Raw genomic sequence first — 24946 nt, forward strand, 5'->3', positions numbered from 1 at the left:
ACTGTATTTAACCAACCAGTCAATCTCACCTATCAGTCTGCAACGCTAATATTGAGACGGAGAGAGATGGTTGTAATCGGTTCTGATCAGCTCATCGTCGCATCGATCCGTTCGCGGATCGTTAGTGCCGCGAGACGCCGCATGAATCGGAAAAGATATTCGCACGGATCGGTCGGCGAATATATTCGCACGAAGCTGCGCGGGTTAGGGAACTGCGGAAGATAAGCAAAGCGCGGTGCGGTGTCGCATATTGATTGACGCGCCTGCTGCCGGATCAGGAGGCGAGCGAGGGCGGAGAAGAAGAAGAGGACGAGACGGAGAACCGGAGGCGGCGGCAGGAGAAGCGGCGGAAACGCGGGGGGAAGGTGTAATGAAGCACCGCGCAGACACACCGCCATGAATATTCATAATCTAATACCTGAACTGAACTGAACTGAGGCGGGACGAAGTCTCATCATCTAGGCCTTCTGCTATATTAGACATTATTGGCGGGGCGATTGTCGGAGTGAGGTAGACAGAACGATGCGCGCCTATGAAGTATCCTTACACCGACTTCGATTACTGCATTTAATCCTTTGTCGAACCTTGCCGCGCTTTGACGATATCTTAATATCGCGTTGGAGTTTTTTAATTAAGATCTAAGAATTTTAATTCGCAAGAAAGTCTAAGGATTCAGATATAGACAGTTTCAAAGCCCTCACAATGTTAATTTAAAATAAAATTTTTGATTATGGATTTGTTTTCCAGAAGAATGTTAAAATTATATTAATTATTAAATATTGAAAAGTTATTACAAATAATAGTTCCATTCAAAATCTTTTTTTCGTATGGATATAAATTGACTTTATCTAAAAACACATCATTAATATTATAATATGAAATATTATGCATTTATTACGCATTAATTTTTTTTACCATTTGATCATTTATTTCGTAATATAGTTGTATATTATATAATAATATATGTAATTAAAAATTATTTATGATCTTTATATATAAAGTTGATAAAATTATGCATAATATTTTATATAATAATTTTAAGATGTCTCATATTATGCTTTTCGAACTGTCTATATAATTTCAAGTAATTATGATCGCGCAATATTTGCAACAAGTATGCTAACAGACGAATTTAATTTTCATTGTTGTTAATGAAGCAAATTAAAACACGTATAACTTGGTATACATATCTCGAAAGTCGACATGATCTCCAAAGTTTCGAATTCTCTCGCTCAGGCTATTTGCATATGAAAAAGTTGTAAGCCGCGTTCCAGATTACTTCTTAAGCTTCGACAGTAGCTGACGGCGTAGCGGCGCGCTTCTCTGTCGAGTCAATATCCGCGCGATATTGCCATTTTATGATAATGTTATCAGCGCCCGGCTCCCGATGAGCTAGCGCGATACCAACACCGGCTTACGTGCGTGCGTGTACGCGTAACCGTCGCGCAGTGACATACGTGTATGTATGCTCCCGGCCCGGAGTTTCATCAAACCCGGGATTTAGTAATCTATCGAGATTTATGAACGGCGGTTCATCCCTCCACGTTTGCCCGCCACCCGCCACCCCCTCCCGCCGTTCCTACTGATTGTACCCATTTCCCCTTTCCACGCTCCGCGCGTCTCTTGCTCTTCCCTATGAAATGAACCTGCAGCTTTCTATCCTTTTGGATTTTTATCGTCCGCACACAGGGATTGAACCGCATCTTACCGAGGAGGTCGATTGAACTGGCTCTAAGTCGATCTGATTAGGATCTTTCGCTGATCGACACATGTTTTCTATTCGTCGATGATAGAATTTTCTCATTTTGCAAATTTTATTGCTGGCTTTATTATCGTTGAATATTATTAACATGGAACTCATAGTGTGGATTAAAATTATTGCATATTTTTTTAACGTTTATTTAACGCATAGACTGAAAAATTTTCGCGAATTAATTCTCAAAGAGATAAATAAATTATATTATTTTATTTAACTCATTTCAGTAAGATTTTAGCTTAATAGCGATTAAATCTGAGGCTTATCACTACAAAACTACGATAATTGATGTTTATCTTTAAATTTTCATTGAAAATTAACATTAAAAGTTTGTCATCAAATTTACAGCTAAAATTATTCTTAGAAAAAAATACTCAAGGAATAATTTTTATAATTGTACAACGAAACATCGTATAATCACAATGTCCACACTTTTTACTTATTATTTACTTTATGTCAACGCCATAATCCGTTTAGCATAGAACTGATTTAAAAAAGCAAGGAATCCTGCAGAAAAGGTCGCGTTTTTTTCCGCCGCGAGTAAACATAAATAGAGAATAAAGTTTGGACGGCATCGGGCTGCGTCTTCTGGCTTATAAAGTATTCGTAAAGGAGCGAATCGGGCGAGTCGCGGAACGATGGGGTTGAGCGGGGACCGATCGGGGCGGTTTTCGTAGGAGTACGAGAGACGCCGAGGGTTACTGAAGCAACGAGACGCGACAGGTCCTCGAAAAGGATGCCACGCTACGGCGGCAGAAGGCGCGACGAAGTGGTACGCTCGATGGGGATTTTAGTTTGTTCAAGTAAATTATATTCAGGATGGTAGACGTATATACATCCGTCTGCGTCCCTTCCGCGTCCCCCGCAACTTTCCTCACTGTCTCGCTTTTGCGCATTAGTCGTGACGCAAATTACAAGCTTCCGCGACGGCCGCCTCGCTGCTGAACCCCTCCCTCCCCCCCTCCAACCAGACATCCCTCTATCCGATCCGCTCGCTCGCTCACCATCCGCCTGGCAAATTCTCCTTGCCTATCATGAATTATTAATTAATTGTTTCAATTAACGGCGCAATTTATTATTCAACTCGCGACGACATCCGCATCGCGGTCGGCGCGTTGATTCCGAGCGCGCGCCATCGTGGACGAACAATCGCGCGCGCGGGTCGAGTGCAAATGCAAATTGGGGATACGTTTATTTGTTTGTCGGAATATAACGCGTATCTCTGTAGCAGCCCTACAGTTTAACATATTATGCGCGAGATAATTTTGTACCTCATAGATCACACACACATTTGTCTCTTTTTATTCATTCTTTTTGCACAAGAAAATGCACAAATTATATAATATTACCTTAGAAATTATTATTTTAAATGCACTTTATATTAGTCTTAAATACACTTGTATATTACATTTTATAACAAAGCAAATATTTTATGATTTTTTAATATCAATATATATATATAAATAGATGTTTAAAAATAAAGATAGTTTCGACTATATTAAAATAATAATATTTTGATATATGTGAAAATGAAAGAACGATGATTGATTCTAAAAGCAATTTGTATATCAAGAATGGAAACTGGAGAGTGATAATATTCTTGCAAAAAAAATGCGTTACCTGGTTGGTGGCGTCAGTTCAATCGTGAAATGAATATTTACCTTCGGCACCCTAATCCAACGAGTCAGCTATCTCTTGCTCGCTTATTAATGGGGATATCCCACCCCATCCACCCATACCTTCCTCCCTTTTCGCCTATTTACCGCTCAGCTCGGCAGACACGCAAACCGCAAACTTTGATAACCAAGCGGCCAATTTCCGGTTGCGGTTCGGCGATCGGTGGAGTACTCGACTCAACGGTGTGTTAAGCCTGATCCAGATTGACGTACGCTAATTCGTATGGTGGAAGACGCGTTCCTCGTCATCGTGAATACTGATTGATTGAATGCACACACTGATAGATATAATTGCAATTGTTTCGTTATGCAATTGTCATCGTATTTTGTACAATAATTAATGATATTTTATATTCAATTACTGATACAAAATAAGTTTGTTTCTGCTGCATATTACGTCATATTTAAAAATTTGTTTTATATATTAAACATATTTTTTATGTATGTCATAATATCTTTTATCATTTTTAACTTCTTTTTTATTAGAGTTATAACAAGAATGACTTTTATGTTTCTCTAAAACATTATTTTTTTATATATAAATAATGTATTTTTAAGATATAACTTATTTTGTAAACTTTGACAAAATTGAAAATATAGATATTTGTGTGTCTTCGTGTTTAAACTTTTATGGCTTTAATGTAAGGCCTCCTGCATATTAGGACAGTTGAGGCACAAGGTTCGCGTGACGGCTACCATCGGGTCGCTGATTGTTTGAACTAAGCAGTATGATGAGCGCCAACCTCGGTGTTACTGCTTGACGTGACGCCAACCATTACGTCGGAACTACTTAATTATAATATCGCCCAGAATTAAACTCTATCCGGCGCGAGCACGTACTTGTACCGCAATTATTGCCCACCTCTTGTTATTACACGCAAAAGCGAACGGGATTGGCTTTTCCAATCGCTTTGTTCTTACAATTAGTCATATCTATAGATAGCATAATACATGATTTGGTTCAGCCCAATATCCTTTTCAATAAACAGAATAAAAAATATAAAATAAAATATTTTATAAATATCTTACGTACAAAATATTTATTTTATATTAACCGAAAAAAATTAATTTATTAATATAAATATGTATATTATTTCAATATAAGTCATACAACAAGTCACACTACAAGTAATTTAAACTAAATTTTATTCTGTAAATGTCACATTCTGATTCTCGAAATGAATGACTCTTATCTACAAATCTGTGTGAAGAAAAAAAATTAACTCTGTTTATCAATTTAGTAAATTTCGAATATTTTGCGTACATTTTACACAAACATGATTTTACTTCATTTATACTTTTACTAAATAAATTTTTTTGTTTGTACAGGTTGAGTCATTGCTGCAATCGGGAAAACAATGGTTCTACACGAAAAAGTAAGTAAAAAATCTACAATGCAACTTTTTTATATTCTACTTATCCTCTGTAAGAATCTCGTCTTCAACAAATCAATTTTAAACAAAATAATTAACATACCTACTGCCATTCTTAAATTTGAAGAATTTTCAGTTATATTACGACATAAGTTATCCAACGCATTACAATAACGGATTTTGGCAACGACGATTTTAAATCCGCGTAACGCCACGTCGATGCTTATCTATCTCATTTTTATTTTGGTGGGAACAACTAATCCCACATTTTTTATGGTATGTTGTGGCTCGGGTGGAAGTTGGATCATCCATAGATAACAGGGTGACAGAGAGCATGAGAAAAATTAGCGATGTATGCGCGCTTGTAATCCCATTGAATAGCAGTAGGACGCAGCAAATGGTTGATCCACGTGACGGGAAACGTGTCGAGAATTATGGTACATCCCCGGTGTGCATTTCGACAATAGATCATTAAGTTGTATTAAGGATATATTATGACAAGACGACCGTTACAGAGGATAAGTAGATATCTCGCGTTTGCATGGTGGACTGCTCGTTTTTCCGCACCGTTACACCACTGCAGTGGTGTTAGAGCTTAGCCGTGATAAAGATTGACATATAATTAATCCACTATGGGCGATCTTTGCGGCGTGCGTCTTTACATTTTATACGATAAATCTCTATCGTTCAATGATGTTGTACATTTCCAAATTTAGGCAAAAGTTTCAACCTTCGAGAAAACTTCATGAATAAACGATTTACGTATTCCGCATATTCTTCGCGACAAAAATGTTCTCCGCGGGAGAACTAATTTTTTATCTCTTTGCGATGAATCGTCATGTTCGATTGACCATTTGAGCGCTCTAGGGGTGCATAGTCACCGGGGGATAACCGGCCACGCGTAAGGAAAAGGCGTATTATGTATATTAGGGGTGTCGACGATCAGATAGCCAGGGCATTTAATAATACTGTTCCTGTCAAAACATACAGTGAAACCAACTGAGGGTATAATGTAGATAAATTGCTCCATAGAGAGTGAATGAGGGAGAGGGACAAAGGGTGGAAAAGAGCGCGAAACGAAGAGAGAGGGGAGATATCGGGTGTGAGCATAGCCCCCTCTCTTCGACCCTCGCCTCGGCTATTACTTGTTACCATCCCGATTGCACAAGGGTTGTTTTAATATGAAGTCTATACTGAAGCTTTACACGTTATATATAAACAGCGCGCGATTCATTCCGATGATATCGCATTGTTATATTATATACAATGTTGGGTCATGCAAAAATCTTGAGAATATTGTAGTTTTGTGAATAAATTCTCAACAAACTTTTGAAGATAATAATATAATGTATTATTACATATTTATTATGCAATAAATAATATTGCAGTGCATTTTATGAGATTCTTGTTTGAACTATAACAGTTTGTGAATTTTCGGATCTTAAGTTATAATTCAAACAGTTTAGACTGTTCGAACATACCTTCAGCTCGAAAGGTCCAAACTATTTGATGTTCGATCTCAAGATCCGAACTTTCGAACTGCTCGACCATCTGAAATTTCAGAGCACTAGTTATATTTTGTTATAACATTAAATTTAATAAGTTTAATTTTTTTTATATTTTATTTTCTTTAAAATTTTTCCTTTTATTTTAATATTATAATTTTTCAATCTCTAAATAAAATTATAAGTATTATATCGAAATCATAAGAAATAAATCAATATAAAGAGTTTAAAATGTTTCAATATTTTTTAATAAAATTTAATCGATTACACTTATTGTAAAAAATTGAAGTCAGGATTGCTTGCATAACTCCAAATGGTTTAAAGTGGTCAGGCGATCACTAATAATGATGATTATTTAAATTGTATATATTATTTTTTTTACATTGATGATTTATGATACAAGATGGAATAGAAAAGTGTTAGCAATTACACAACGTTGTTATTGTTGTCACGTGACGAACCAATTCTTTCCAAGTTTTTCGAAATAGCACTGAAACATTGCATCGAGCTAGCGGCGTGACGTTAGTTTTGACCAAATATTTGTCGATGGAAATGGAACCTGCTCGGATAGCCGGTGCTATTGATTGATTTTTTATTTCGCACTAAAATCTAATCGCGCTCAATATTTTTTTTTAACATTCTCGTCTTTTTTAGTCTTCTTTCTTGTAATGGCTGGATGGTATGATAATCAATTGTTTTCGAAATACGTGGACCATGCATAAATTAGATAACTTATATTTAGTGTTCGTTAAAAAATGTATTTTTGTCTTCTCGATTTTTTATCCTATTTTCTTAAATAGCTTTTTAAAATGTAAGGATTATTTTGTACAAACTTGGCGCATATATATCCAACTTGTAAGGAATTCTGAAGGTTTATACGCGTTTCGTAACTCCGTAAGTCCGGAGTAGCCGAGCCGAATGTGTAATCAGGCCGCATAGCGTTAGTACAACTAATTAGTCGGGTACAATGCTTGGATAATATTATATTACTGCGGACTGGCGAAGAATGGATGTAGCTGTCGCGCCGGTTGAAGGCCGAACGGGGTCTCGTCGCCGCTGGAGATGAGCAGAATTGAGCTACTAAGTTATTCACGTCGCACTCTAGTCATGCTCGACGCGCCCGAGCAGACTGTTCTCCGCGAGAAAGCTTGCGCTAAGGCCAGATTGGCGGATAAGGGCGAATTGTCAACTCGTTAAAGCCAGTTTTCTTGCGGAAACACATTCTTCGTTTCTCGGTTTCCATTCGCGGTTACGAATCGCTTCATTAAATCTGTTCTATTGTTCCACGCGCTACTCCTGATTTCGAATTTATTTCTTAATCGGCGTATTTCTTAATTGACGATTATTCGTCAACTATTCTTACGTGTCTAAGATAGATCACTGACATTTTCTATTTGACGTTACGCTTCATCTTGCTGTTTGGTTATATAAAATTTCTTTAATGGTTAAACAAAATGATCAAATATAATTAGCGCATAATTGATCGAAGTAGAAGTCTATGCTTTATTAATGTTTTGAGAAAAAAAGATATAAATTGCATTGAATAATATATAAAGGAGTAGAGTGTCTCATCTCGTAATTATCGAGTCGTGATTTATCTCAATGTAGAGCGAAAAAAATACTTATTTTTATATATCTGTTAATACATTTTCCAAGATTATACATATATCGTTGAATCGAGCGTATTTCTCCGTCTTTTCCAATTTCGTTCTTAGAAATGGAGTTTCGATGGAGTTGATGAGGTTTCCTCTAGAAAATACACACTCGACGTGGGTATGCTGGGCGGCGGGGTTGCAAGGGTAGGAAGGGGGGACCGGTCTCAAAGTTTCTTTTTTTTTTTCTTCGCGGGGGAATGTATCTCGGGGGCAAGAGTGGTACGAGTCAAGGGGTTTGGTCAGCAGCAGAGATGGACCACGCGATTCTATTGGTCAGATGTGATGCGCATGAGCCGTGGGGGGTGAATGAGAAACGACGGCAACCTGCAATATAACCTGAAGAAAGACTCGATCGGAGTCAGGTCACGTAATGTTCCTCCACCTCTTCGGGCTCTACTTTATAACTTCTATTAATCCTTTCGCATCAGGGCTTAGGTTGTCCTAATGAAAAATCCCTTTCTCACGACTAAATACGACTATTGTTTCGCTTCTTTGTACGTATATCTTTGTATGTAGGGGTGAGAATGAAGATCTCCGTAGTTGTTTTACAAAGATTTATGTCCAATAAATCGCGACGCGTGACGATTTTTTTTTTAATTACTTTATATCGAACGGAGAAATGGTTACTGGTATTTCAATCGTCCGAAGAACTAATTAGTTTCGCTGATTAACAGTAATAATACCGCGGGATTACATTTCTTCAAAGAGTTGTCTTGAGACAACGCTGAGAGGTGGCGGATTAATTGGGTCAACGATTGCTTAATGCTAGGAATTGAAAATCCGGAGCGGGTAGAGGAAGGTGGGACCGACGTCCCCTTTCCGATCCATTCTCGTGGAAAATGAACAGAGAACTTGTAGCATGAACCATCGCCGCGACATCTGCGCTAATTTCACACCAAGTTGACTGCGTCCAGCGAGCTACCCATCTACCCGAACAGTCCGCAATTCTGATTGACTGCTTGCTTCGCCACGGTAGTCGCGCTAATAATCAGGCAAGAGTTGCCGCACGCAATGTCCATCCGGATTGGAAATCTCTGTTTCGAGCTATCGGCTTCACCGCAAAGCATTATTGCAATTCTGTTAAAATGATCAATCGTGAAGAGACGTGCAGGATTAATTATGTGGTAAGCACATATATTTTTATATTAACAGAGATAGTTTTGTTACTTGTGTTATAAATAATCATTGTATATATGAATTTTTTAATAATTTTTTCAATATTTCAATATTTTTGTGGCTGCTGCACAAATTGGTATAAATATTTGAGCTTTTGCCTTATTTGCTGCTTCAATAAATTTTAATAAGTAACACAAATAGTAAGGAAATTTGTCGATAACAATTGTCTGTTAAATTAGCTAACATCATGACTTCGTAATGCTTTCAAGTTAACAATTGTGATATTAATGTTTTAAAGTTATACTATTTTCTTTAAAATCAGATAACAATAAATACATTTTTGAAAAATATTCTATTTTACAAGATTTTGTTTCCGACAAAATTTCTGCAAATATTACATTTTAGTATTGTAACGTTATAATTTTATATTAAATTCAAAAGTGAAAGAGTTGATAATAAGAAAATATGCGATAAGAAATGTTATGTCGCGCCGAGATTAAATTTCGTTGTTCCGTCGCCTGTTATTTCCTGCAACATCAATTTTTGTGTCTGATCGCGGCAAGTCGTTTTTTGTCGTGAACGAATTCGAGGTGGAGGATACGTTTCTTTCGTTATTGAAGAAAACACCGACAGCGCTATAAGTTACCGGCGAATATAAGAAAGGGACGGATGGGGGGGTAAGGTGGCGGCGGAGTGGTACGTGCATCAAGGAGTTTGGGTCCTGACATATAATACAGAATCGACAGTCGATGGGTTCGTGAGTCTGACAGGGGGAGCAGGAGCGCGGGCGGCGGGACGACGAGGGGGGGCGGGGGAGGGGGGTAACAGGAGGATACGACGAGATGGCGCGGCGTAGAATCCGACGGGGGGTGGACGGGACGGGGGAAAGGGGGACGGCGGGGGGGGCTCTGGCCGGAGGAGGAGAGGGTGGTGGAACAGGAAGCCACCCCCTCGAGGTTCGCTCGTGCCGCGCAGCACAATATCGCGGCAACATAACTCTTCTCCCCTCGTTCATTCCCCGCAACCCAGCGGAACGGCAGAAACATCAACCCTCATCCTCCTCGCCGGGTTGCTTCTCCCCCGCCGTCCCTCCCCACGACCTACCCGCTCCTGCTCACCTCCCTCGCCGCCGCTCGCTCGCTATCCCCCGTGTCCTCACCCCGCCCTCGCCCTCACCCTCGGCCGGAGAGAGCGCCCGACCGCCTCTCTTGTCCTCTTCCTGCCCCAACTTCATCCCTCGGTCCCCTCCTCACACGTGCGCGCCAGGCTTCATCCAGCTACACCTCCGTCCCGCCCGCTTTGTTTCAATAATACTGTTTATATTGGAACGCGAAGCATTGATCTGTTTGCGCGGCGACCGCCTCGTGTCCATCGCGCTCGAAGATGGACATATCGTAACGTATGGGGTACGGCGCAGTTTCGTACTTCTCCGATGTTTTCGGTATGGGCCGTCTGAGTGGGCACTACAAGAAACAGATGCGTTTATGTTATCGGTAAATTTAATAGACGAAATATTAAATCGAATAAAAGTAATAATTTAATGATATATGTATATAAATTTTTCATGATATCATTATCTTTGGGAGACTTGCGTTTATTTCGCATTTTGACGCAAGCACAAGCTTGTATTTGAGATCGACAATATATAGTTGTAAACGAACAATCAAACGATGGGTAACAGTATAGGTAACGGGACTGTTTTCACATACAGTAGTTGAAGTTAAATATTGTGAACTCTCTGAAGTCGCAAATAACAATGAACGGCATTTATTGGAGTATTGTATTTACGCTTCAAGATGATAAAGTAATTTATTCATTCAACGAGTGCGCGTTATACTAAATTATTGAAAAGGTTACAGCACTAATATCTAGTATTTTTATTTTATTTATAGAAGATTTTGGAAAATGAATAAATGTTTTTTCTACGTAATATTAAAGTAATTTTTATCACACCAGTCATTTGATGAAATAAATCTTGATTATACCATGAAGTGCTACGTGCTAGGGTGTTTCTGACTCATCACGGAATTTCCTTTTAATGGAGATTAGAAATCAAATTAAGAAGAATAGTGATTACTTGAATGTTGTGGCAGTAACGATCTTTAAATAATTGTTAAATTAAAAGATTTTAATAATTAAGTCAGAAACTCTTTAACATATAAACAAGCATTTAATAAATTTTATTTTCTAGAGAATTGCAAGTTGAATTTATTTTAATGAAAAATCTGCTTTAACGGAAATGTTATTTTGGATAATGTTTTGGCTATACAAAATGGAAATATCGAATAATAAAGAAATAAAAATAAATAGTATTTTTATCGAAATAAATGACAAAATACAAAATTGTTATAAAATTCTAATAAAGTAATTCTTCTTCAGTAATTTTTTTTGAATTGTAGTTGTATTTTCTTAGAACAATGGCAGTTCGGCAAAGGAGCTGCGTCCGCCATTGCGCAAAAAGTCATCTGCTTTTGAGTCGGCGATATCATTTTTCTTGATCATGTCTGTTAGGGTACGTTGCTGAAGAATGAGTCGGAAGGATACTGAGGGTCGGACCCTCGATGCTGAGTCTTACATCTTCCCGACTCCGCCTTGGCTCCCACTTTGATCAACCTACAATCCCAAACACCCACTATTATGGACGATCAATTCAAAAAATGGACTCAATAATTCATTCTAGAAAACGATTACTATGGCATGATTATTGAACTTCTTCTCTCGAATATTTGAACGTTATTATCTCTTCTGAGATAAATCAATTTATTCCCTTGCGCAAGTTTCTTGATGAATAGGAAGGTATAATTAGCGAATGAATTCTTTCGATCAATAATCTAGAAATTTATATTATAAATTGTTTCAATTTTTATCAGATATCAACTTTAGCATTAGCTATTTAATTGTGAATTTTATTTCTCTAATATCAAGACAGCATTGAATGTCGACGTGACAGAAGCAAAAATTTAATAATGTTGGAGTATCTGCTAATGACAATAACGTCTGCTGGTGCTATTTCCATCTTGCTGCTGTCGACGTAAGACATTAAACGCTCGGAAATTTCGTAAGCTATTCACATTTCCTCAGGCAACTTTCATTGCCGAGGCGTAGCGGACTGTAACATGACGGTTTAAAGAGGGACTGTAACGAGGATGACCGCATTATTCAGGACGCGTTTGGAACAACATGGCAGCGGAAACCAAGGGGATGCTGTGGGAGGGGTAAGAAGGGGAGAGCAGCAATCTTCTTGGCGCGTCTCTCCCGTGCAGCCAACAATCCGCGTCGATAAATAAAGGATTGGCTGCTCCTCGGTCAATATTGATTTTTAAATTGACCGCCGAGCGAATCCGCGCCTTCCCGCTCTCTTTCTCTCTCGTGACACGGAAAGGGAGAGAGGGAGAGAGAAAGAGAGAGGAGGGGTGGGAAAATCCACCCTCAAACTCGCGCTCGTCTATGTGTTCGTCTACGTGTCCGCTTGCTCGTGTACGTGTGTGTAGATGTGTGTACGTGTGTCGTCGTGCCCGCGCTCGCGCTTACCTCCTCGCGGACGAGTGTGTACACATTCGGATAGAAATTCAGACCGCCACCGCACCGGTTGCCGGTATACATGGAATTTGATTATAAATAAATGCGAGCGGGGGTGAAGCCCGGAGCTAGAGCCCAACCAACCATCTCGCGCGGTGCATACGGGGATGGAAAGAGGGTAGAGAGGACCGGAAAGTGAAGGCGAGCGCGGAACGCGAGGGGGCGCGGGAGGTAGGGGGAGATCGGAGGGTGCAGCTAGGGTGGTGGTCCACTCCGTTGCATCCATAATGCAGAGACATGGTGTGTTTGCGTTCCCCTAAACATCCCTTGTGTGTTTTCGGATACTCTTGATGCCCGGTTTGTCTGCCAGAGTTTCTACTACGAAATTCCGTTATGTATATCCGCGCCGTCCACGGAGATTTGCTTTTGAATTTTCGAGGGCAGCTCTTTCGGCATGCACTATCGCATCCATGGTCGATGTGGTCGTGCCGCGAATGTCACGCCTCGAAAACTCTACAAAAGCGAAACAGGTTGAGTCAAATATGCAGATTTAGAGTAGCATCAAAAATGATGAATTGTGGGTCAAAGGGTGTTATGCGAATATTATTAAAAATGTAAGACAAGATAGTGTATCATCGATAATCACAGAAACAATTACGTGTTATGTTAATTAACAAATGCGTGACCACATATATTTCCGAATATTAATAAATATTGTATTTAGATTTTTAATCTAATCAATGCAAAAGAAAATATTAAAAAAACAATCATGACAGTCTTTTATAATTTCAAAACGTGATTGAAAGTTTGAGCAATGTCGCAAGAATGTACAATCTTATTATACATTATATTTAATATATTATATTACATTTATATATTTTTTACAAATTACAATTTTTAGTTGCATCAACTATTTATGTACATTTATTCAATTTTATTTATATATTTTAAAGAGAATCGGTAAGAAACTGTATAGTTCAAAAGACGACAGTTTTGAAATAACTTATATAAATTAGAAAGATATATAGTATATTTTAAAATTGAAAATAAAATTGCAACTGCTGCTGCTATTGCATGAGAATGTTTGGTTTAACGTGTCTATTGTAGTATTAATGAAATATATAGTGGCATGTATATATAGCCTAAAGGAGGGCAACCAGCTTATCGAGAATATTCACCGAGAGGCGTCGCAAAGGGGGATCGCACGCAGAGCGATTAAAGATTCTTTGATGTTCTCCTAAAATGTTCTCGCTGAAAGGCTAACGTGTCCCGAGCAATTTCTGCAGGTGAGGAGGTTCTAGATTCTCGCACGCAGGGGGTCGTACGCTTCATTTAATTGTGGGAATTCGAACTTTACGGGGAAACTTCTGAACCCGCTTAATAACTTGGGGAATCCTTATGTATGCCCTAATGTTGAGCTAGAATGGATAAATTGAAATCGCGGCACCGCATCGCCAAGCGAAATCAAATTATTGCGAAAATTCTTAATTGAAACTTGTACAACTTTTTTTATTTCTTTGAAAAAGTTTATCCACTCCAAGTTTTATTCAATTATAGTAGTTTAATAAAGAATGTTGAGCTATAAGGCCATGTATTGATACAATTTTTACAATAATTAAAAATTATTTTTATTTTATCTAACAGTATTTACGTTTTGTATTTATTATGTTATGTATTTAAGGATAAATATTGTTATTAATTGGCTAATTTTTTAATATATAACGACACTAAGATAGTGTACAAGTGTATAATTCAAAAACTTAATAATTTTTTGAATCAAATAGAAATACAATTATTAAATATCGAAAAATTGATTAATTATTAAATATTCCAATATAGGCTTTAAACATTTTGACATTTATTACGATAAAATTTGCGTTTAATTGTCCTAATGTATTCCGAATATGTATTTTGAAAGAAACGTATTTCGTCAAATTAAGCAAACGATGATCTTCATCTGAATGCTCAAGACTCGAAAACGTCTCGCGACGCTCAGACGAATCCCAAAGATGGATAACGCTGCATTGTTACTGGTTTTGCTGTGCCCCAGCTATGGGAAGACAAAGGCAGAGGTGGAAATGGTAGATGTAAGAGCAGATAGAATAGGAGGAATCCCCCTTGCGTGCGAGAGGAAAGGAGAGGACGATCGCGCGTGTGTGCATCACAGGGAGGAGGAATGGCAGAGTAGAGAGTAAAACGGGGAGCGAGAATGGCACGGGGTATACACGCTCGCACACACACGCGCGCACACACAGAGAAATTCATCCCTGAGAATCGAGGCTGTGTGTCCACTAGTATGGCGGCTGGCCGCTCAATGCACTCTCCACCCCCCGAGCTGACCGACGCCGGGCGTCGCGGCGGCCAGCCCCTACACGCCCGTTGCCATAGAAACGCGCTGTCATTAAAGCATCGCCTTATCATAACCGACGCGCGTCCTTTCTCTCTCTCTCCCTCCTCGGCCGCCATCTTTACACCCCCCTTGGGCTATCCCGTTGGGGAACCAGAGGCTGCTACAACCCACTCTCCGTTTCTCACCGCGTTTTCCTCCCTTCCTCGTTCGCTCTCGCTCTCTCCCTTCCTCTTCCCTCGCGCTCACTTCGCTTTCCCGGCAGCGGGCACGCTGTCCACGTTTCTCGTTCTGTCTTACTTGCTTGCGGGTAGCGGTCGCGTGCGTGATGACGGAGATGGTGGGGAAGGCGGAGAGCGGAAGTTGGACGGCGCGGCGGGTCCTTTCGCCCTTCGGGCGACGTTCTCGCGCTCGAACTATCGCCAGACCGCGAACTGCACGACTAGTTAGGTATATTCTAAATTGCGCTGGAGCAGGACACCTTAGCGGAGAAACGATCTTTCCGTTTTTATAGAAATTAACCCGCGTCACGATTCGCATGTATGAATTCAAATTATTCTAACGGGCTACAGACTTCCGTGGGAACTGAAATAAGAATATAGAAAATAGATGCATAATCAATAATTATTACCGAGATGAATATATACTTTATATTAGATGTGGCTTTTTCTTATTTCAGATATTTTTTACAAACGGTACATATATTTCACTTATAAAAATTTTTACTTATAGAAATTGATTTAAGAAAGAAAAAATCTGATAACAATATTAGTAGCTAACGAATACATGAAGGCAAACATGCCAATTATTTTATTGTTTCAGATAATCACGACGTACTTAATTTTGCTAGAACATTGTAAATTTATTTTGAGTATCATTAAAGAAATGAAATATTATCTCCTTGCTAAACACAATTACTATTTTTGTTATTTTGCATTGTTTCTTTTTTATGTAATATTTAAAATTATAAATCAAAAAAGATTTCAAACTGATAAAATCAATGATTAATGATCACTATCACTTTAATTCATAACGATATGATAGTTGAAAACTATTAATATGCTATATTCTTATTATTTTTAAAGTCTATAATTATTTGATTTTATACGTACATGTCATACATATAGAAAAAGATAAATATAGATTAGTATTCATGGAATATTTATTATATGAAATTGATAAATTCTTAAACTCACACATTTATTACCTGTATTTATCTTTTCGTATGCTTGGCAAATATTTCGGAAGGTATATTTATTTTATTCTGTTTCAATCATGATCGTGTACATGCCGAAGGTGTCTAAGTCAATCCTGGAGCATTGAACGATATGTACTAGGTCCGGGTCCAAGGGAGATCATTCTGTCGGAACTGCGAGGTCGCGTGTGCGGCGTTGAGCCGGAACTGGAGTGTATTTCTGTGTATCTCATTAATTTTATTCCATATAATACGGCATCTAGTACGGCGCCCTTGACACGGCGGCGCCGCTGATTAATGAAGTCAGCTTGCCATTTCAAAAGTGTATCCCTCCCGCGGAATTCGGGTTTGACGTGCAGCTTTTCTCAGAGAATCTTTGATTTATCGTTCCAATAACACGCGAATAATCGAAACTGGCGCGAGGCGCCGCGAACTTTGTGGAGGCATTAGGAATAATTAATTGTCGCTGAAGCCCTTAACGCGACGGTGCGGTGAGTCGAAACACGAAAGCGAGCGAAAGCAGGAAGCTTTTTAATGCTACCGAAGTATAATTCATTTCAGAAGATTTAATATTTAATATAATGGATATAGATGTAGACTTTTTTCATATTTCGAAGGTATCACACGTACGCAAATGCAAATTATGCCCGAATATGCACTCTTTCTTCTTTTCGCAAATCTTTATTAAATCAAATGTTTCATATTTTCTATGATTATTTTAATTTCAAACAATATTAAAAATGCCAACATCTGCATATAAAATAATAAGATTAATGATACTATATCAATATTATATTTTTGCTGATTAAATATTTATTATTTTAATTCTATAATTATTAACAGATATAGATTGGTTTGATTATTATTGAGATCTTTAAATCCCTTCGAACCATAGTGATTTCGATGATGTTACAGTGGGCTTAAACCGATAATCTGATTTGGCGGTAAAATTCTAAAGTGATTATTCTGCGAGACATGGTCGGCGTGTACGGTTTACGCGCGCGCGTGTGTCGGCGACGTGTCGGGACATATTTGTCCACGTGGCGATCTTACCCTTTATTCCCTACCCTCATCCTTCGCCGGTGTGACCCTACCGCTGGGTGACCCATCCCTCTTAACTCTCCTCTCTCCTCTACGACAGAGACTGGAGCCGGAGTGGGTCGCGAGTCACGGCCCTCTACGGAATAACGAGTCTCATTAATCCAATTAACCAGTAAATAATGGGATAGCATTTTCGTATTTACGAGAGAATACTTGGCCGGCCCTAATGGAGTTTTGAGCTGACTATCAATATATTCCTGCCGGCGCAGCGCGAGGGAGAACAAAGTACGGGTCACTCTCTCACTTAGTTAACCGAGCTTCGGAGCCGGGGAGGTTAGCGTCCCCGGACTGGGCTGGAGGACATCGATCTTGTTTCCTTCTTAGCTGAGGGAATCTGATTTTCAGAAGCATGTCTGATTATATTCTTGTGTCGCCACGTCGCCACAGATTTTTGTTAACAGAAAGAAAGAATCGATTCAATAGTTTAGTGAAGTATCTTCGTATCATTTAAATTGATATTTTCATATAAATATGAATTTTACTCTTATTGTTCTTTTACTTTTAAATTCTATTTTAAAGAAATGCGGAATGATGTTGAAACTTATTGCAATTTACGTGAAAGGTAAAATAAGTTCTACTTAAACTAGGTTTGAGAACTATGAATATTTGTTTCGCTACTCCGTTCGCAGACATTTAGAACGGCTACGTATAGCGACGTTCTATGTGTTGAGATACGCTTTCTACAACTTTTGCAATCGATCTCGCCATCCGCAAGAGTCGATACATAAATACTAGACTACCCGCTGTAGACACGGAACTTCTCGCGGAGCGGTTTGGGAATTCTCCGAATTGGTTGGACGATTTAAAAGCAGCTCTGATTATTACTTGTAATATATTTGCATACGAATTTTTCTACACGCACTAGTCTAATTTTTCTCGACTTATATCTTATATTTAAAGTGAAATCTATTTTAGATTATTTATATCTTGCGATAGAATTCAAGATAGAATTTTTTTTATAATTTCATGTGCATATAACGCAGGAAACATTTTTGATGAAACAGAAAATTCACTTGAAGCGGCACACAGACAGCGCGGAGTGTAAATTTTTAACTTTGCAGCGCGCAGTCGATTTAGTCTAAAGTTTACTGATAAAGTCGAACAGCGCGTTGCGAACAGTGGATACGCGATGCCGGCTTAATGAAAATTGTTTACACCCTTAATGGTAATCTTTGAGCAGAATTGCTTTCGCTCTTTCCCCGCCGCGTCCGCGGAAATTCTGGTACGTAGCTGATAGCGAGGGGTGTGAGAGGGGCGGCTGGATCGCGCGGAGCACATTCGGCGCACGTTTCTCCTTTAGATCTGGGGAGCGTTAAGGATATCTATTTGTGTCGCCCGCTAGGTGGAGGCAATAGAAATTACAGCGGACCACGTTCTGGGTTGGCTCATGATTTGCATATTCGTTTGAAACAATATCCTCGGGTGAGCGCGGTGGTAGGTCGTTTTAACGCGGCAGGAGCGCCAGCGGAGGGAGAATTTGTCGCCTTCCACAGGGACAGAAGAAGGGCGGGAGGTAAGGGAAACGGAGAAAGAGACATGGTAGTGGAATGAGGCAAGGTGGTGGCGGTATTCGACTGTTTCAATTAAAATAAGCATACGCCGCTAGCGAGCCAATACCGACCATCGCGTCTCTCTCACTCTCACTCTCTTTCTCTTTTTCTCTGAATTACCCATCAACACTTTCTTCCTCCCTCTTCAGAAGATCGAAAAAAGTTATCCCTCGTCCGGGTATATTACTCAGTGTCGTCGGGATCTGAATGCGAAAGCAGCCGTTGAAACTTGATGACATTAATACACGTTTCTTTGCGATCGATAACGCGATTTATTGGAAGACACGGGCGAGCGCCGCTTTTTTTTTCTCTCTTCTTTGCAGATCAAGGAAATAGATTAAGACAGAGTCGATATCGATTTTGAATAATTTGTTATCAACATGCTCGTGCAATTTTTCTATAATTTGAAATATATTTCAAGTAGTTGTTGGAATAAATAGTTTGATGGAATAAATGGATAAAAGGAAGATGAAAATAACGATAGCTCGGCTAATATTTTTAGACATCCGCATCTCTTCCATCTATTCTTGACGCTTACTTTTGCGCATCCTTTCCCGGGAGAACGTGTACATATAAGATACTTTAAATGGGAAATCGAAACGCTTCGCAGATAACTCTCCTCGGGTGAGAATGTATTCAAAATGGCTGCCGGGAGGGCGGGCGGGAGCGTTATGGATAGGAAGGAGATGGCGGTAAATCCCCTATGATGATACGAAACATATTCTACCTTTAAGAACCCGAAGGCCGCTCCCCTTGTCGGCTATAAAATAAACTTCATCGTTTTCATCCCTCCCTGGTCCTCCGAAACTTAACCGAAAATGGTGGATGCGGATGCGTGCGTCAACAGAACACTTCTATTTTGGTTGCAAGTCTGATTAAATTTTTATTTATTTACACTTGTCAATTATCAAGTTATATTAAAATTCGGAAAATTTATACAAATAAGTTGCGCAAACATGATAAAAATGAGGATATCTGATTAAAAATAAGTAAAAATTGAAGATATGTATTAAATAAAAATATGTGCAGTATAATTTGTGGTAAACATAAGTGTAATAATTTTGATGGTTTCTTTGTTACAGATAATATTACTGAAAGGACCTTATGACTTCTATCTTAGTCGTGTATTCAAATTTACATTATTTTGCTGTCAAGCTCCGCCGGTGCTATTATATGCGACAATAAAAAGCGATGAGACAACACAAAGGTAAGTAATAATATGTTCAGCTGTGAAGTATTTGAAAATGGTTATTGACAATGAGTGACATTCCTTTTTCTCCTTTTGTACTACTTTAACATTCTAGACCCGTTCGGATTTATCACATTTGTTAAACGTGTCTAATATCGTGCAACATTTCAACTCATAAAAGATGGTCTTTCCTTTGCTATAAATCAAGTCGGAATGTTAAATTATAATCTGTTTTTCCCGTTACTCCTTTTTTCTTTCTTATTTGTTCTTACTTCAAGATGCAAGATAGCTTATAATAATTATGATTAAAAAAAATGTATTTATTAAATCGTAGACGTATATGCAAATAAAATTAACCAATTTTACTTACTCTGGAGAATTTTTTGGTATTATCGAACAGTCTATAACAAAAAAATTTTTGAAATCTATTAATTAGTTAAATATTTATTAATAAATAATTCTACAATAATTAAGAAAGCAACAGATTTATGAGAAGATAGATGATGCACATATGCAGATTGCATCTACTTTTCACAGTCGTGTCCAGCACGATCAGAAAATACCTTTTCTCCTCACGGTATTACTCTCGTTCGCTTTTAGCGCTTCGTAGCAACGGTATCGTTGAGCCGCGTAAAGGATAATCCTCGATAACGATGTCGTACATTCCGAAAACGACGTCAAGGGGTGGATCGATATGTGTTTTACGTAAGGGTGACCATTCGTTTCATATTTGCTTTTGTTAGGAACGTCGCATTAGCGCGTCGACGGATATAACGTGCGAACTAATGCCGTCGTCGCGCACGTGCTAAGCGGGCATCGATGCGGGGCCGGAGATGTATCTGCCTATCCAGAAAATAATCCAGAGATAGGTATCTTCCCGTTGTCGCGTCTATAAATGACGAGGTAGTGTCATTTTAGGGTTGACAGGAGCGCGGAGTGCTCGGAGATTAAAGATTATTTACGAGATGACGATAACGTTTTTAACGATAACATCTAGCGATCGGTCCTGAAAGGGGAGAGACCCACCAACCGTTTTCACGACAGACCAAGCGAGAAATGCCGCTCGTCACGACGCATTCATTTGTCTATTGGCTGGTGCCTCTGACAGCCGTTCGGCTTCGATGTTAACGAAACGTTACAGCCGTCGACGGTGATAGTTTGTCATAACCGCAGCGCTTGCTGTAAGAAACACATTCCCCATATCTGGTTTCGCCAACATCCGTTAACTTCAACCGTAATTTGTTTTTAATTTTTTTTGGTTTTAGATTTGCGAAAAAAAATATTAACGAAAATTAAAATAAAAATTTACGTTAAAGAACAAGCATTTGGCAAACATTAATTTCATCGAAACCAAAATTTTTCATAGTTCTGAGAGTATTCTATATGGTTAATCTGTAAGATTGACATAAAGAATGCTCGCGCGCAATGTAATATCATCCCGTTGAGATTCCTTCACGCCACGGAGCATTGCTGACTCGGTCGAGGATGGGTAAGGGATTGGTGCGTTATGAAGCAGGGGAGGGCGCGAAAAGGGATGATGCATAGAGAGATGGTCGTAGGTCTCTCCTCTACGACGAGGGATGTTATTTACGGTATTTAGATAACCGGCTTACGCAGGGCCCTCACACTCCCCCGTTGGCCGTGATCCCGCGCCCGAGATAGCGCCGGCACGAGTGTCACCGGCAGCGCGCTGGCTGGCAACCTGCGAGAGCGAGGATCCGCGCGCATTCGACTTGTAGATTATTATAACGAGCATCGCGTTGCATTAGCATACGTATCTGTTCTGCCGGGAAACCCACGGCGGGCGGCTGCTGCTGTTGCTGCTGACGCAGTATTATACCGAGGAATTACTCCTCTCTTACTCACCCTAACTACGTCTTCGACCGCGGTGCCGCAGTCTTTGGTCTGTTTGTGCCGCGCCACTTACGTCTACAATCAGTTGTTCACCTGAGCATATATCGTGTTTCGGATTTTCCAGATTTGTTACGAAATAGTTGCGACTACTTTAATGGCAAATGTATATGGTATAATTTACAAGGTGATTTTATCGCTCGACAAATCAGATAGGAAGTTCAAAAATGTTTGCTTTTGTTTTTTACCAATAAGATAAAAAGATAAAGCTAATTTTGCAGGTGCAGCGTTTCAGCTTTTGTTTTGCTTAAATGTGTGCTGTGCGATCGAGAAGAATACTAAGCTTAGATACGATAATAAGTAGCGGAAGTCAATGTGAGAGTCTGATTTCGGGAAACGGCAAATTTTAGTCGATATTATCTAATTGATCACAGGGGAAGGATACGTCGTTCTGCTCTAACTTCACGGTCGGTCGCGCGTATCTTCCGGGAAGAGTAAATCCGACCGTATCTTTCTCGCGTGTTTGAAATAGATTTTGGAAAGTAGTATGAGAATTTTGATATTAATAAATTTTACTGAAAAAAAAATCGAAGATATTATCAAACCACAGAATTTTCATCATTATTATCACCATAAAGAATAAATATGTAAAAGTTAAATAACTACAATATTATCCTTTACCAGATTCAAGTATTTAAAATATCAAATCTGCGGGCGATAATAACATTCTGAACGACCAAAAAGTATAGCTTTTTAAAAATTAAACAATAAAAGAAAACAAGTAATCATTGTAACATGGCTTTCTCGAGAAAGAAAAAGGATAATAAACCTCAATAAAGCGTACCATCAATCGACATATGCCAGAATGCGTAAATCCGCCCTTGAGTGCACAAGCGGATACGTCGGGAGGAAAACATCGTAGACACGTACATACCGTTCTTTGTTTCCCCCTCGCGTGTTACTCTTTTGTTCATCCATTAGCCCCGATAGCGATGTCGAACGAAGCGAACGATCGCTCGAGCGCTCTCCGGCATGGTTGGCGGCGGCGCGACTCGGTGTGATCCGATAAACGGATAGATATCCGTCCGTCCGTCTAACCGGTACCACTATAATTAACGCTGACCTCTCGACGACCCACCGGCAATTTTAGTAAGCGAGCGATACGAAACGCAGACGATCATAATAATCGCGGGCAAATCTTTCGACTTGTCAATCAGCCGACTGACACACGATGGTGGGTTGTTGCCCACCGTGGGCTCCGGCCCCGGGTTTGCGTGTCTCGAAACGCGGCGTTGCATGCTAACTCTGCGAATGCTCAGCCATTAGCCGTGCTTTTCTTACTTCCTCGTTCGAGCCCGTCCGCGTGTACCCTCCTATCGTTGCATCCTTTTGGCGTGTAGTCCGTGGTCTCGATATTTACGGTAACACCGCGGAGTACACCACTTCGACGTTGTCCGAGCGCAGTCCAACGATAGCAGGTGGTTACGCGGCTAGTTTGATTTGTACACAATTGAGTGTAAGTCTGGGAAGTAAAATTTATGGGAAACATAAATTCAAAAAAAATATTTCTCGTTTTCAGAATTATTTGTAGATAAAAATTAGATTAATCGAATTAAATTTTTGTATAAAGACATATAACTTCAAATTTTGCTCTTTGTACAGATTAATATATTACTTATCGCTATGATAAGTTTCTCTCTCTTATTATTCTCTTTTGATTTCTATTTCTTTCTGATATGAAATATTTAAGTAATCAGACGACAGAAAGCGTTCGGCGCATGATTCAGCCAAATATTGCTTTGGTTCCGTTACGGTCCTTTGGAAAATTGGTGATTCGTCGAAATGGTTCGTGGGTGAAATCACAATTATCGGATCGTGGCACGACACGGATTCACATACGGCTACAATAGGATACTCGAGTGGGATACAATGTGTATGAGCTTTATTGTCCCCTTGAAAGCATCGGTCAGTTCGGTCCATCTGCTGACCCAGCGATAGTTGCTACACGTACTATTGTAGTCATCAATTGCATCGATTGCAACAAATTCCTAGTACATCCGATACGCTATTCGTCCAAAAACTTAAACGTAAACTCTGTAAATCTATTTTCTATCTACGTTTGTCTTTGCAATAAAAATCATCATGTCAAATATGAAAAATGTTATATTCTTAATAATCATGATTTCATAGCTTCACAATCTTGACTTTACGTTATGATGAAATATTGAAAAAAATTCTAATATAATTATAATTTATCGTGATAGTAGTATATTTACACGAGCTGTAGTGAAATAAAATCTGAATTCGAGCAATCGAGACGCTTAGGCGCGTGAAATCAGTCTCCATGATTAGAGAAGTCAATCAGCCTCCAGGGAGGATCATTAAATTGCAAATGCAAATGGTGAATGGTGTAGCGCAAGGAGGGTGCACCAAGTGGGCGCTAATATGCGCCAGATCCATTAATCATAACCCGGGGGATTCTGTGAGCAAGGATGTGCGTTCGCGCGTGTGTACGAGAATAGATGCGCTACGTCTGTGCAAGTATATGCAGTCTAAAACTGAAACAGGTTAACGTTAGACACTCCCAGTCGCACGTTGGGGGACATTCAGCATTGTTCGTGGCGCCGGGCTACCCTAAATATTAACAATGAGCGAACAGGGGTCAGTACAACCCTCGAAAACTTTCTCTAATTCCTCACCCCCGAACCCCATCTCCTTCTTGCCCTCTGACCCCGCACCCCGCCTCGCCACTCGTTTACAGCCTGAACTTTTCGCTGTAGCCGATACGAATCACGGAGCTGGAGTAGAATATCCATTCATGGGCCAATAGATTATAAAACAATGCTCGCACTCTTTAGTTATTTTTTCTGAAAGTATTGAAAATATAATTTTGAAATATTAAAAATATTGTAACAAAATATTACGTTTTTAATTAATAAATTGATATATAAATTTTATATAATTATATTAATGTTCACAAAATTAACTAATACTTGATTAATACATCCGGTGACAGTAATAATCTATGAACCGTTATTGTGCAATTTATTCTGATGCTCAGTTTCTCCGGTATGTTGGCATGTAAACGATCATAATAAAATTAATTATGTGCA

At 39.2% G+C, this 24946-nt stretch overlaps 1 long non-coding RNA gene across 1 annotated transcript in view; it reads left to right on the top strand.

The window, feature by feature from the left end:
* The window catches only part of LOC136997739 (uncharacterized), a 66306-nt gene that overhangs the window by 28007 nt on the left and 13353 nt on the right, over positions 1–24946 (top strand). The window contains exons 6-7 of the long non-coding RNA XR_010888358.1: positions 4762–4808; positions 19876–20000. This is a non-coding gene — a long non-coding RNA (uncharacterized lncRNA). The remainder of the gene's footprint in view (positions 1–4761; positions 4809–19875; positions 20001–24946) is intronic.

This window comes from Linepithema humile, chromosome 2, assembly GCF_040581485.1.
Source record: "Linepithema humile isolate Giens D197 chromosome 2, Lhum_UNIL_v1.0, whole genome shotgun sequence".
NCBI lineage: Eukaryota > Metazoa > Arthropoda > Insecta > Hymenoptera > Formicidae > Linepithema > Linepithema humile.